The sequence below is a fragment of the Anneissia japonica genome, unplaced genomic scaffold (assembly GCF_011630105.1).
Source record: "Anneissia japonica isolate Jap-2015-1 unplaced genomic scaffold, ASM1163010v1 scaffold315_len769609_cov171, whole genome shotgun sequence".
NCBI classification, from domain to species: Eukaryota; Metazoa; Echinodermata; class Crinoidea; order Comatulida; family Comatulidae; genus Anneissia; species Anneissia japonica.
The window spans coordinates 332308-345151 of NW_022758691.1; the positions used below are offsets into that span (position 1 = coordinate 332308).

At 33.4% G+C, this 12844-nt stretch overlaps 1 long non-coding RNA gene across 1 annotated transcript in view; it reads left to right on the forward strand.

The window, feature by feature from the left end:
• Positions 1 to 12844, forward strand: part of LOC117125338 — a 32325-nt gene that overhangs the window by 7828 nt on the left and 11653 nt on the right. The window contains exon 2 of the long non-coding RNA XR_004448108.1: positions 9881 to 10047. This is a non-coding gene — a long non-coding RNA (uncharacterized LOC117125338). The remainder of the gene's footprint in view (positions 1 to 9880; positions 10048 to 12844) is intronic.

A 12844-nucleotide genomic window follows, 5' to 3' on the forward strand; every position in this document is an offset into this window, starting at 1 on the left:
TAATAGGCTTATTTGTTTGTTGAACCTAAACTATTGCATGCAGCTGGAGATTTGCAACACTTTATCTCCTATTTCGATCTATCAATTTTCCAGGATATTGCATTTTTAGTTGTTTTTCAACATGTACAGTATTAATTCAATTGATGAAATCCACTGCGACATCAGTTGTTACAGCAACATCATTCTAACTTAATTTTTGTTAGATGTGTTCATGCTGTTGTTTACTATTTTGAGAGTAGGCTATGTGGTAAAATTAAACCAAATCAGTATATGACCTTACATTGTATGTTAATGCACAAACGTCTTACAAATAACAAAAATGTAATCTTAATCATGCGATGCCTATTTTTGGCGAAGAATTGCTTTGGACATAGAAAACGTTGATCGAAAACAGCATTTAAAGACCAAAATAGAACTGTTGACACACAATGGATACGTTAATTGATTCGCATTAAGTTTGCATGGAATAATTCAATCAAGGCTGTAATACATGGATATCACATATTCTGCAATGTTAAGTGAGTCGTTTTGTTACTACCGAGACAACTTGTCGGAGTTCTCGGGTTAAACGCAGCGATACTCATCAAACCCGATTTTACACAATGGTTCAAGTAGTCGAATAAACAAAAAAATGTTCTGCAAAGATACGGACATTTTTCAGATTAACTACCGTAGGCAACAACCACCATAGTCATTATCAGTTTAAGTGCTCTATTAACACAACCACGTATTGTCATTTTCCTTTTTCAAACATAATATTCTCCTTTTTACATTCACATAAAGAATTGTCTCGCTTTACTTATACAGAAATTATGTTTTTATGAACAATGCAACAGTGTTACTTATTTTATAAGTCTAGTCAAACAATAAAATAAATGTTATTGATCCTATCTTATGCTCTATTCACACTATCAGATAGTCTCAACGTGTTCGAGTAGGTCGAAGCTGATTGCCTTATTATATGTTCTGGTGAGTCATATTATGGTGTATCTTCAGGCATCAACTAAACCAAAGCCTCTTAATTTGATTAAAGCGGAGGGAGGGTGCGTTCTTCTTACCCCATTATTTGCCAAAACTGGGATTTGCCTATATATGGCATAATAATGTCATATACCACATTGCCAGGATGATGTCATACCAATAAGGTGTATTGAAAATCACAAAAATTACAGTTATACATAGCCTCTCATTTATAATAATTTTTCATGCGATGTATATATAGTTTTTCAGACTAACTTCAGACAAACCGACCGATAGCAATTACCAGTTTAAGATCTGTACCAATACAGACACATAATGTCATTGTCCTTTTTCAAGCACAACGTAAAATGATAGATGATGATGATGAAAGTCCACAAGGGCGCATTGTGATAGTTACACACCAAATAGACCGTGAACAGATTTGTCTGAACACAGAAAATTATTAATCATAAATAATGCAATTATATAATCTATTGGATTAAATCTTGTCAAACAATCAAATAATGTTCAGTTCCTACCTCAAGTTGTTTCACAGAACCATGTTCAATAAAAAAAATACGATTATTTCAAATTAACTTTAATTTCAAGATCGGTAGATGTCACTGTCCTTTACGAACACTTATCTTTCCGCTAAAATTCACAAGGGACACTCATGATACTTAGTCCTAACGGAGTGTTAACAGACTTGCATCAACTTCCCGAACACGGAAAATAATTTATCAGGAAGATTCAACCACTGCTTATTAAATCTTGTCAAACAATGAACTACATGTTCCTCATATCTCAGGTAGTTTACCTTACTTCTCTCTGGCTGTACAGTGCCCGTGATTATAATATATTCAATGCAAAATATACTTGGGCCAATTTCCAATGAAATATTGGCAACAAACATTATAGGTCTATAAATTATGAGCTAAAGAGCTGTAACGACATAGCCATGCAAAGTCATTGTTCTTTTTCTAATATAACAATAATCTTGTTTATACTTCCTATATAGAACATCATAATCTTTCTGTCAACATCCACAAAGCACATGTTCTTTAAATGAACAGTGAACACATTTGTCTTTATACATGAACAAAGAGCAATATATATCAAAAAATATAATGATGAAGTTCTCTTTGCAATTCAGTGTCGAAGTGGTACTCCTATGTTCGTCATTCCTTTCCTGCAGCATTCACTAGTTTCTTTTTTCTTTACTAATAAATCATGATTTACAGAGTAGATATATAGACTACAAAAAGGAAGACCGTGACGTTTATGCTTGTATTATTTTTATAGCGTTATCCTAATGTAGGCCAATATTAACAATTGTGTTCACCTTAAAAACAACCATGTAATAAATATATTTGTATTATGTTTTTTAAAATACAGAGTGCCAGCAGTTGCCAAGATATGGGAAATTCTATATTTTCAGCTTTAATTTACGCATTTTAGTCAATTAGCATATGGATGAGGCATGTGACTAAAATTTATTTCTCTTGCCATTGTGTGTCCATTTCAAAATGAAAAACCTTTCTTTGCTTGATTTTCTATCGATTAGATTTATGATTCATGTAAGTTAAAGACACTGTTGTAATTTCCACGAAATGAAAGGAGCTTCGTTTAAATAAGAGATAAAATTACGAGAAATACATGTGAAATAACTACTCTCTATAAACTAATCATGGTTATGAAAGATTTTAGCGGGTTGTTTCACTCAAGCATCCTATAATTCAGCTGTTTAAAATAAAGGTACCATATGTTCATGTAATGTGGTTCTGACATTATTAGATCGATGGCTTTTACTGAAATTTGCGAGAGACAGAGGTTTTGATCAATAAATCACTTTTGGAAATATTAGTGTAGAAAAACTACACATTCCCCCAGCCCATATAAAGACGTTACAAACTAAAAACCACATATTTTGCTTATATCGCACGAAGGATAAATGCAATTAAGTTAGTCATGTTTCTTTTTGAACATAACAAAATAATAAACTGGTCTTTAGAAGAAAAAAACAGTTTTATCATTTACAAGAGTGTGTTAGACGCCTGCAAACCTGACAAACAGTGCAATCGTATTTTTTAAAAATTTAATTTCTTTAATTAATGTTAAAATTGCACTTTAATAAACTGTCTTAAAAAAACATTTCGATTATTGAGATGTGGAATTGTGCAGTCAACGAGTACGGTATACGTTATGTTGCCTTCTACCTTCAGAAAATAATTTACGTAGTAATGAATGGAATTATCGTTATCTTAAAAAATGCTAACCCAAAATATATAAAATTAATATTTTTTGTTAGTATTTTATTTGACATTTATGCGTTAAGTACGAACATAACAGGTGTGAAATATGTTTATATAATTATTGCTCGATATAAGCAAATAGAATGGCCGATGGAATTATTGCATCAGCAAATGATTAATCCTGCTATACAACTGAGAACTTTTATTGGTACTGGTCCTTCGTGTACGGATTATGAAATTTATAATTAAAATATCAATAAATATGTAGGATATAAACCATTTTTATACAAAATAACATATTAAAAATAAACCATAATATTTTTTTCACAGTTTTCAAGGGCAGTAAAATTATTTTCTATATTGATGGTTTTGACAATTCTTAGACAACGAAAATTGGTATGACCCTTTAGCTGCATTACCTAATAAAGAAACCATAATTAAAACATAAAAAGTCACAATATTGATGAGATTGTGAATATACTGTTGGCGTGTTGATCATCTCGCTAAATAAGGTTTATATCAAGTTTTAACAAATATTTGATTTACTAAATAGGTCTAGATTTATGATTCATGTAAGTTAAAGACACTGTTGTAATTTCCACGGAATGAAAGGAGCTCCGTATAAATAAGAGATAAAATTACGAGAAAGACATGTGAAATAACCACTCTCTATAAACTAATCATGGTTATGAAAGATTTTAGCGGGTTGTTTCACTCAAGCATCCTATAATTCAGCCGTTTAAAATAAAGGTACCATGTGTTCATGTAATGTGGTTCTGACAATATTAGATCGATGGCTTTTACTGAAATATGCGAGAGACAGAGGTTTTGATCAATACTTCACTTTTGGAAATTTTAGTGTAGTATCGGTTAGATTTTCATTCAAAGCGAATCATTTGAGTAATGAAAATTGGGGGCGGTTGTTAGCCTCTCAATTATTACATGTTATCTCATGTTGTTTAGTAATATATATTCTAGGAAAGCATGATTGCTTCGATAACAACTGAAGCTTAGAAATCCCAATGACTATCGTTCGCTCATAGAGTAGACACTTAGTAGAAAAACTACACATTCCCCCAACCCTCATGAAGACGTTACAAACTAAAAACCACATATTTTGCTTATATCGCACGAAGGATAAATGCAATTACGTCAGTAATGTTTCTTTTTGAACATAAAATAATAAAATGGTCTTTAGAAGAAAAAAGAGTTTTATCAGTCACAAGAGTGTGTTAGACGCCTGCAAACCTGACAAACAGTGCAATCGTATTTTTTTTTATCGTTTTATTTCTTTATTTAATGTTAAAAATGAACTTTAATAAACTGTCTTAAAAAAACATTTCGATTATTGAGATGTTGAATTGTGCTTTCCACGAGTACGGTATACGTTATGTTGCCTTCTACCCTCAGAAAATAATTTACGTAGTAATGAATGGAATTATCGTTATCTTAAAAAATGCTAACCAAAATATATAAAATCAATATTTTTGTTAGTATTTTATTTGACATTTATGCGTTGAGTACGAACATAACAGGTGTGAAATATGTTTATATGTTTATATAGTTATTGCTCGATATAAGCAAATAGAATGGCCGATGGAATTATTGCATCAGCAAATGATTAATTAAATCCTACTATACAACTTTTATTGGTACTGGTCCTTCGTGTACGGATTATGAAATTTATAATTAAAATATCAATAAATATGTAGGATATAAACCATATGTTATCCAAAATAACATATTAAAAATAAACCATAATACTTTTTTCACAGTTATCAAGGGCACATTCTAACTACTGTAATCCAGCATTTACATAAGCATAACCATAACAATCGGGAATACTTCTAGAATACTCGATACTTCTTATCGAGCACCACTAGATGAAGAGTGTCTACAATAACGGGTATTGTACATTTCCTTTATGCCTAGACTTAGTACAAATTTAAGCTATAAAAATATAGGAAGATCCGATGTAATGACACTACGACGAGATCTGAATGCTAAACAACATTTGCCGATTAAACATAAGTGTTTTAACTCAGTAGGTTCGGTATATTGCTATTGCAGGGCCTGATGTCGACATTTACCGTAATTCATTTACACGGGTACTTCAACTTGTTTTTGTTGTGTATTTGAAATAGTTGGTAGATTGATTATGTTGGTGGATGGTTTGCATAAATCGAGCACGATAGGCCTACGAAACAATTAACACAACGAACTTGCAACCTCAAACTGAGACTTACAGATGAACTTAAACAAGCCTAGCTGTTGCTTTAAAGTGCTGCCTTTCCTAAAATCATATTATACAAAAATCCAAAAAAATAAGTAAAAACAGTTAGAAACAGATTTTGGCCTTCACGTTCACGGAGCCATCGATTCGGTGTGTTAGGCCTACGTACTAATATATACTGTGTGGTGTGGGTCGCTGTTGTTCCTCAGTAGGATGGCGTCTTTTTAGTTTAGACACCCCGCATACCCACGAAGATACGACACTGTGTATCACATCACATATCACATCATGTTTAATGCAACATCATATCATATCACATCCCATCAAAAAATATATAGGCCTAAAAAAAAAACGTTACATCCACATGACACAATATATCATATCATATCATATCACATCGTATCATATCATATCTTACAGTATATCATAACATATATCATATTGTATATTGATACAAGTTACGCGCACCGTCTTTCGGATGAGACGTTTAAGCCGTTGGTCCCGTGTGCATTATGGCCCATGTGCACATTAAGAACGCAGTACACTCATCGGAAAAGAGTAGGGGATTGTCTCCCGGTGTACTGCCCAATAACCACCAGAAGGACCCCACTGAAAATAAGTCTTCTTCAAGACTATCCTTAATGTTTACACCGAATAAATCCATCCAATCTAATCCAGGCTTTATAGTCCTTGTTGCCTATGGTTTATCAATATCCTGATTAGGCCCCATGATCCATTGCTTTTTGATTTGCCTTTCTGTACAATCACATTACAATCACATTAAATCAATTCGAATTACATCACATATTCAAATACAATCAAGCGTAGGCTTAGATTGTGATTTTTGATGTTTTCGTCAATTAGACTTAAAGTGAATTGTTCGTAAAAAGTTAAATCTTTGATCCTAACCCTATAAATATTCAGATTGATTGCATTGCATTGCCGATAAAATTAATCAATTTCAAGTTATTTAAAGTTATCCGATTCAATGCAGTTGCTTTGTTTGATGTACGTCAAAACTATACATGTAACAAAAGCTGTGCTACTCTCCTATTCCACACTCAATGGCATCTTAATTATTTCATTAAGTGCTCCCCCGTACACCACTTAATATCAATACATATGATTTTCAGATTATATATCTTTATCATTAACCCTAGATTAGTGTCTTAAATTGCATGCGTTCGTGTGAAAATTAAATCATATTTCTAGTCATAAATAATTAATTAAATATTCCAGCTGACGTGCATATACATTAAGCAGGGTCATATCACTTTGTACTGTACTTAATCGTCTGCTAAATGTGTTGAACACTTCATTTATGCAATTCAATTGGTTAACCTTTTGAACAACACTAATTTTTAGTTAGAGTGACGTCATTGGATGGATGGATGGATTTATTCAGTGTAAACACAGAAAGTGATAACCCACGAAAGTATAAAGAAGACTTTAAATTGGGGTCCCTCTGGTGGTGATTGGGCAGTACACCGGGAAACAATCCACTACTCTTTTCCGAATAGTGTACTGTGTGCTTTAACGTGCACGTGGACCATAACGCGCACGGGATTGGGACCAACGTCTTAATCTTATCCAAAAGACGGTGGTTTATCGACACTTGCATTTCAGCCCTCTAGTTGAAACACAAGTAGAACGACGATGTGAATAGAACCGGGGTTCAGCGAACACACAATGACTACCACCAGTTTAGCTAAGCTTCTCCCATTGTATTGTAGTATTAGGTCTTAATCTCAGGGAACCTAAAATTAGAGCTTGGGGTGGAGATAGGGGCATACTTATGTTAAGTTATCAGCTCTCGGCCTGCCTGCTAATGATACTAAGTTAATCCTAAAAACTCGCACGTTAACAAAGATTAGCAAAATAAAAAAAAATAAAAAAATATTTTATGGAAAAGCACTTACAAATATATACAAAATCGATGCTATTGTGGTTGTTAAAAGGCTATTAATAATAATAATAATCAATAAATGTCTGTTTTTCATGGTTACTCTAAAATAACAGTTGATTGAGCATACGTGCGTTTAGACGTTTACGTTTAATTAGTCAGAAAGAGTCGGAACGTGGAAAATAATGACAGAGGAAGACAAATTACAGGCTATGAATCTATCCACCCTACTCATGTTCAACAATCAGGACAATGCATTAGATGTATTATCAATCACTGTAAAATATCCACACAGACATCACTATCCTTTGACGTTGTCTCGGAATATCACGTGACAGTTGTCGAAACTCGTATCACAGTTGCCATTGACAACATTGGCGTGCGTATAGTTTTCGCCTGACACTATATTACAAGTTATATAAATGTAATCTCTGCACATCTTACGCACTGTTTTCTCACGTTAGTCTATATTCTTTACTCAACTAATATTTACAAACGCGTTTCAAATTATATCTTCGAAATTAATATCTAGAAATGTAATAAGATATCGACGTATTAATGTCACGGCAAATTGATTTGCTGTAAGTTTAAAGTCCAAATTTTCTCATTTCATACTTACATTACACCAAAGTTATGGTTCTCATGAGAGTTGAAATCAAGCTGCTAGATGGTTACCAAAGAACGCACTACACTAATATAGAGTCTGTTTTCTGTGATCACATTTATTATCGCACGTAGGCCGAATAATATACTTCAACTATTTCGATAGACATAACCAGCTTATCGTAGAAAATAAGATTGTTTCCCTTCTGAGAGCAAATTGAGATAATAAGCCATCGTTAATTACGAGACAGGCTCAACATTGAGAGCACGGGGGCGCTCATTTATAAGGAATCAGCTTTAAGCTTATGTTATATTCTAAACATGCTAATCTTCGCTTGTATTCTCGGGTAAAGCACTTACTACGGTACATTGTTCTTTGGATAGGATTTCTCCAGGTGCAGTTAGCGTGTTCAAGGGGTAGGCGACCCGCCCCAGCCCCCTACATTTTTCAAATAAAAAAAACCCAAAAACTGTATTGTAAATCTGAGAGTGCAGCTTGCGGCCATCAAGATCGTGACCCTCTATCTGAGGAAGTTCCTCACTGTTCCCCCACCCCGCCTCTATTATGGATTCCTGGCTCCACCACTGAGGTGTACTGACCAATTCACTTGTTTTGTCTGTGTATGTCTATGATTTGAGTTAGTAAAATGAATTTCCAATTATTCAGTGATATTCATTGCTGCTAATCCATGTTCCTAAATATAAATCAAATTAAACCAAACTCTAGACGTCTACTTACAATAAAGTTTTAGTCGATTTTTTTTAAATTATTCCCTTTCAATTAACCAACATCTTCTTCCTATCGGCAAAATGCACCTGCATATCTAAAGCTGCTGTGTAAGGTTATCTAGAACATTTGTATTGCAAAAATAAGTTTATGACAATAATAATGTGAACTGTAATGGAACATTATCGATTTTCTTCACCAAAATATATTTCCATAAACTATCCCGTAAATGACACTTTTCTTTAGAATGTCAGTGTGTAATAACGTAGCTATGTAACATTTATACATCTGCAATTGGAAATAGAAATTAAACTCTTGGGAGATGACGTATCACGGTAATTTTTCCCTTAAAGCGGCTCTTCCACCATTAGGTGTACCAGGTAGGTGTGGTACAACACATCTGTTTGTAGGACACGCGCGTATTCCTGACCCTGTCTGATTGGTCAGTTGTTAAGTTTGATTGGCACTTGGAAAGGTCCATTGTGCATGTTGAGAACAGATTGTGTATGCGCTCAAGTGTCTTTAGACGTCAGCTGGTGAGCGAACTACTTTAAATATCTTAAACCGGAGTTCACAACTTGATTGTGCATTCAGTATACCGATAAAATTGTTTTTATCAAATTCTATGAAATCATGTTGCAACTATTAGTTAGGCTACCGTACATAATATATCATTGGCTTGAATTACGTATGCTAAATTGCTAAATAGACATGGTGGGAGTGATATTACACACGTTTATATACATTAAGCAAAATAATGCTATAATTCCATTTATTCATTGATCATTTTGTACAACTTATTATAACAATTTTAGTTTAATAGTAAAAATCAAGAAGTGAAACTTAAACTCCATCATTTAAATGCTTTCCGTATGCTCCAATAATCCTTTGTTCAAATCTTGTAAATCCTGTTGTACGAAAATGAAAAATATTCAGAAAATATATTAATATATTTATATTACAACATTATATATATATATATATATATCAATATTATATATGTATATATAGGGCTATATAGCATATTTATAATAATGTAATATATTAAGCATAATAAACAATATATATATATATATGTATATATATATATATATATATATATATTCTAATTATAATAATAAATGATTGTTATAGCTATTTCAATGAAAGATAACTGCCATCAGAAAGGCACTGCTTATTCCATTGTTTCATTGTCACCATAGGAAGAATGTCTACATGCAAGATGATACAGGCGAGTTTATTGGTGACGTTAGCGATTTTAGCATTAGCGGCAGTGGGTAATGCAGAAACATTGGCAAGTATCGACAATCAAGTTGAAAAGGTTGTAAGAGATAGGATCCTCATAGATATGCTGAATCAAATGCTTTCGGTAAGAAAAGTTTAAACAATTTGTAACTGAACAGTAATCGAAGTAGAGATGTTGTTTTGTGGCTAAACATGAAAAATGTCAAAAAACCTAAAACAACCTCACTTTTTAAGCCTCATAAGAAAACTTGGTTATTATGGAGCGTTGAGGTTCCCAAATGATCAGCTCTTCACGAACTAAGCCTTATACAGAGCCTTGGTTACGGAGCATCTAGTTTCCAAAATAATGAGCTCTCCACTTCCCAATGTTCACGAACAGACTTGGGTATAGAGCTACAGTATGTGGGTCTCAAATAATCGGATGATCATGCTCCCATGGTTATAGACCATTTGATGAACTCGAATTTTTAGCTCCCAATTTCCCAAATTCGCACTACGAAAGAAAGTTGGTAGGCCTAGGCTCAACAGGGTACAGCTTTCCACTCCGTAAGCCTCATAAAGAGTCCACTTTGTTCCAGAGTAATGAGTGACTGAAATGATAATACTTCCCTCCGTAATCCTCATAAAACGACTTGGTTATAAAGCACCAAAGCTTCAGAAAGACTTGGTTGTAGAGCATTGGGGTTGATAACTTTACTCCCTAAAACGCATAAAGAAACTTGGTTGTAGAGCTTCAAGGATCTCGAATGATGAGCTCTCAAATTGCCAAACCTCATAAAAAAAAAACTTGGTTGTAAAGCGTCCCGGATTCAAAATGATCAGTTTTCCACTCCCAAAGCCACATGAAGATACTTCGTCATAGAGCATTGACGGTGTCAAAATATATTAACTCTTCACTTCCAAAACCCCATTAAGAGTTTGGTTGCATAGCATCGAGGATCTCAGAGATGATTAGCTCTCTCTACACTCAGAGCCACGTAAAAATATTTGGTTATAGAGCATTGACTTGCAAAATGATTAACCATTCACTTCCAAAACCACATTAGACTTGGTTTTAGAGCAAACAAGGGCACCTAATGATCAGCTCTTTACTTTCAAATCCACTTAAGATACTTGGTTATAGAGCATTGACACCAAATGATTAACTCTCCACTTATAAAACCACATAAATAGACTTGGTTGTAGATCATTTAGGATCTCAGATGATGAGCTCTTTACTTAAACCTCATAAAGAAACTTCGTTGTAAACTCTCCACTTCCAAAAACACATAAAGAAACTTCGTTGTAGAACATCGAGGATCTCAAATGATCAGCTCTCCACTCCTGAAGCCTCTTGAGGAGTGGAGACTTGGCTAGAGCAAACCAGGGTACCAATGATAAGCTCTTCATTCTTCAACAATGATAAAGAGACTTGACTGTAGAGCATCGAGGATCTCAAATGATCAGCTCTCCACTCCTCAAGCCTCTTGAGGAGTGGAGACTTAGCTAGAGCAAACCAGGGTACCAATGATAAGCTCTTCATTCTTCAACCCTCATAAAGAGACTTGACTGAGAGCATCGAGGATCTCAAATGATCAGCTCTCCGCTCGTCAAGCATCATAAGGAGGCATGATTATAGAGCACAAGCACGAGCATAGAGTTATCAAATGTGCTGATTTTTTTTAGTCTATATCTTGACCACTCTTTAATATGAACAGAAAATTTAAATTTTCATAACGATCTGCGTCGATAAAATTAGTAATGAATCAGAAATTCGCTAATTGAAAAAAAAAAAAACCCCGAAAAACATGTTTTCCTTGGACATCATAATAATTTATATTTAACCTTTAATTTATCTTTATTATATCTAGGATTGAATGAAAGAAATTAAAATAACTTAATTTCCATATATTTTGGCCTAGACCTATATTTAATATTTTAAAAAACTAGGTAATATAATTGATTCCATTTTGTTTAAAATTCTAGACAACATTTTTTGTGCGCGTCCATGCTTATTGCTCTTAAAGACTGAAAATTTGAGGTTTTGATTATTCCAGTTATACATCTCAAAACACAGATTAATATGCTCTGTCATTGCAGTTTAATTCCACTTAATATAATGCTAACGGTTATCAACATTAAGTCAACATCAAGGATAATGTAGTTATAACACTCGAATTCCAATGACATCCATACAACTCTTCTCACCTCATCCGTATATAATTCAATAATGCTTTTGCGCGCAAGTCGAATCAAGGATTTTATGGAAATTAATATTTCATTTAGAAGATTTATATTAATCTATTGCGGTCTTGGCTATTCATGAATAAGTTTGTAATCCTTCCATCGTTCAGCCATCAAATGCAAAAAAAATTATTGTATTTTAAAACCTCGTTTCGGTTTGGCTACTACTTTAACAAATCTTGGTTAATGTTTTATACGCTGTCCATGCTGATTACTAAATATGTTACTTCTTATTCTGCAATATTAATTGGACTGTTCATTATTCAACGTTTTTAAAGATGCAATTAAAAAAAAACCACAGCATTAAGCACGATTATACGCAAGCTATGTTATTATCGCATATATCAAAACCATCTCGGAAGAATTTCTGATCTATTATCCATTAAACTTTCGACAATGTCCCCTTTTCGGTTATTATTTTTATTTCGAATGGATTAAATTTATATATATATGTATCAAACGTTGACATTCAATGTTTAAGGAAAAATGTATTTCAATTGGAATAATAATGTAGGCCTACTTAAGATTTATTGATGTTGCTGGATTTATCTTATTAAATTTGTCGAAGCTGGTAATAGCCATGGTTCAATTAAACCCAAACATGCTTTCTGATACTTTTTTAAAAATACCGTATCGTTCTAAATCTGTTTGGTCAGTAGACCAACAAGGATGTGTGAATAATAACTTATTTTGCTTCA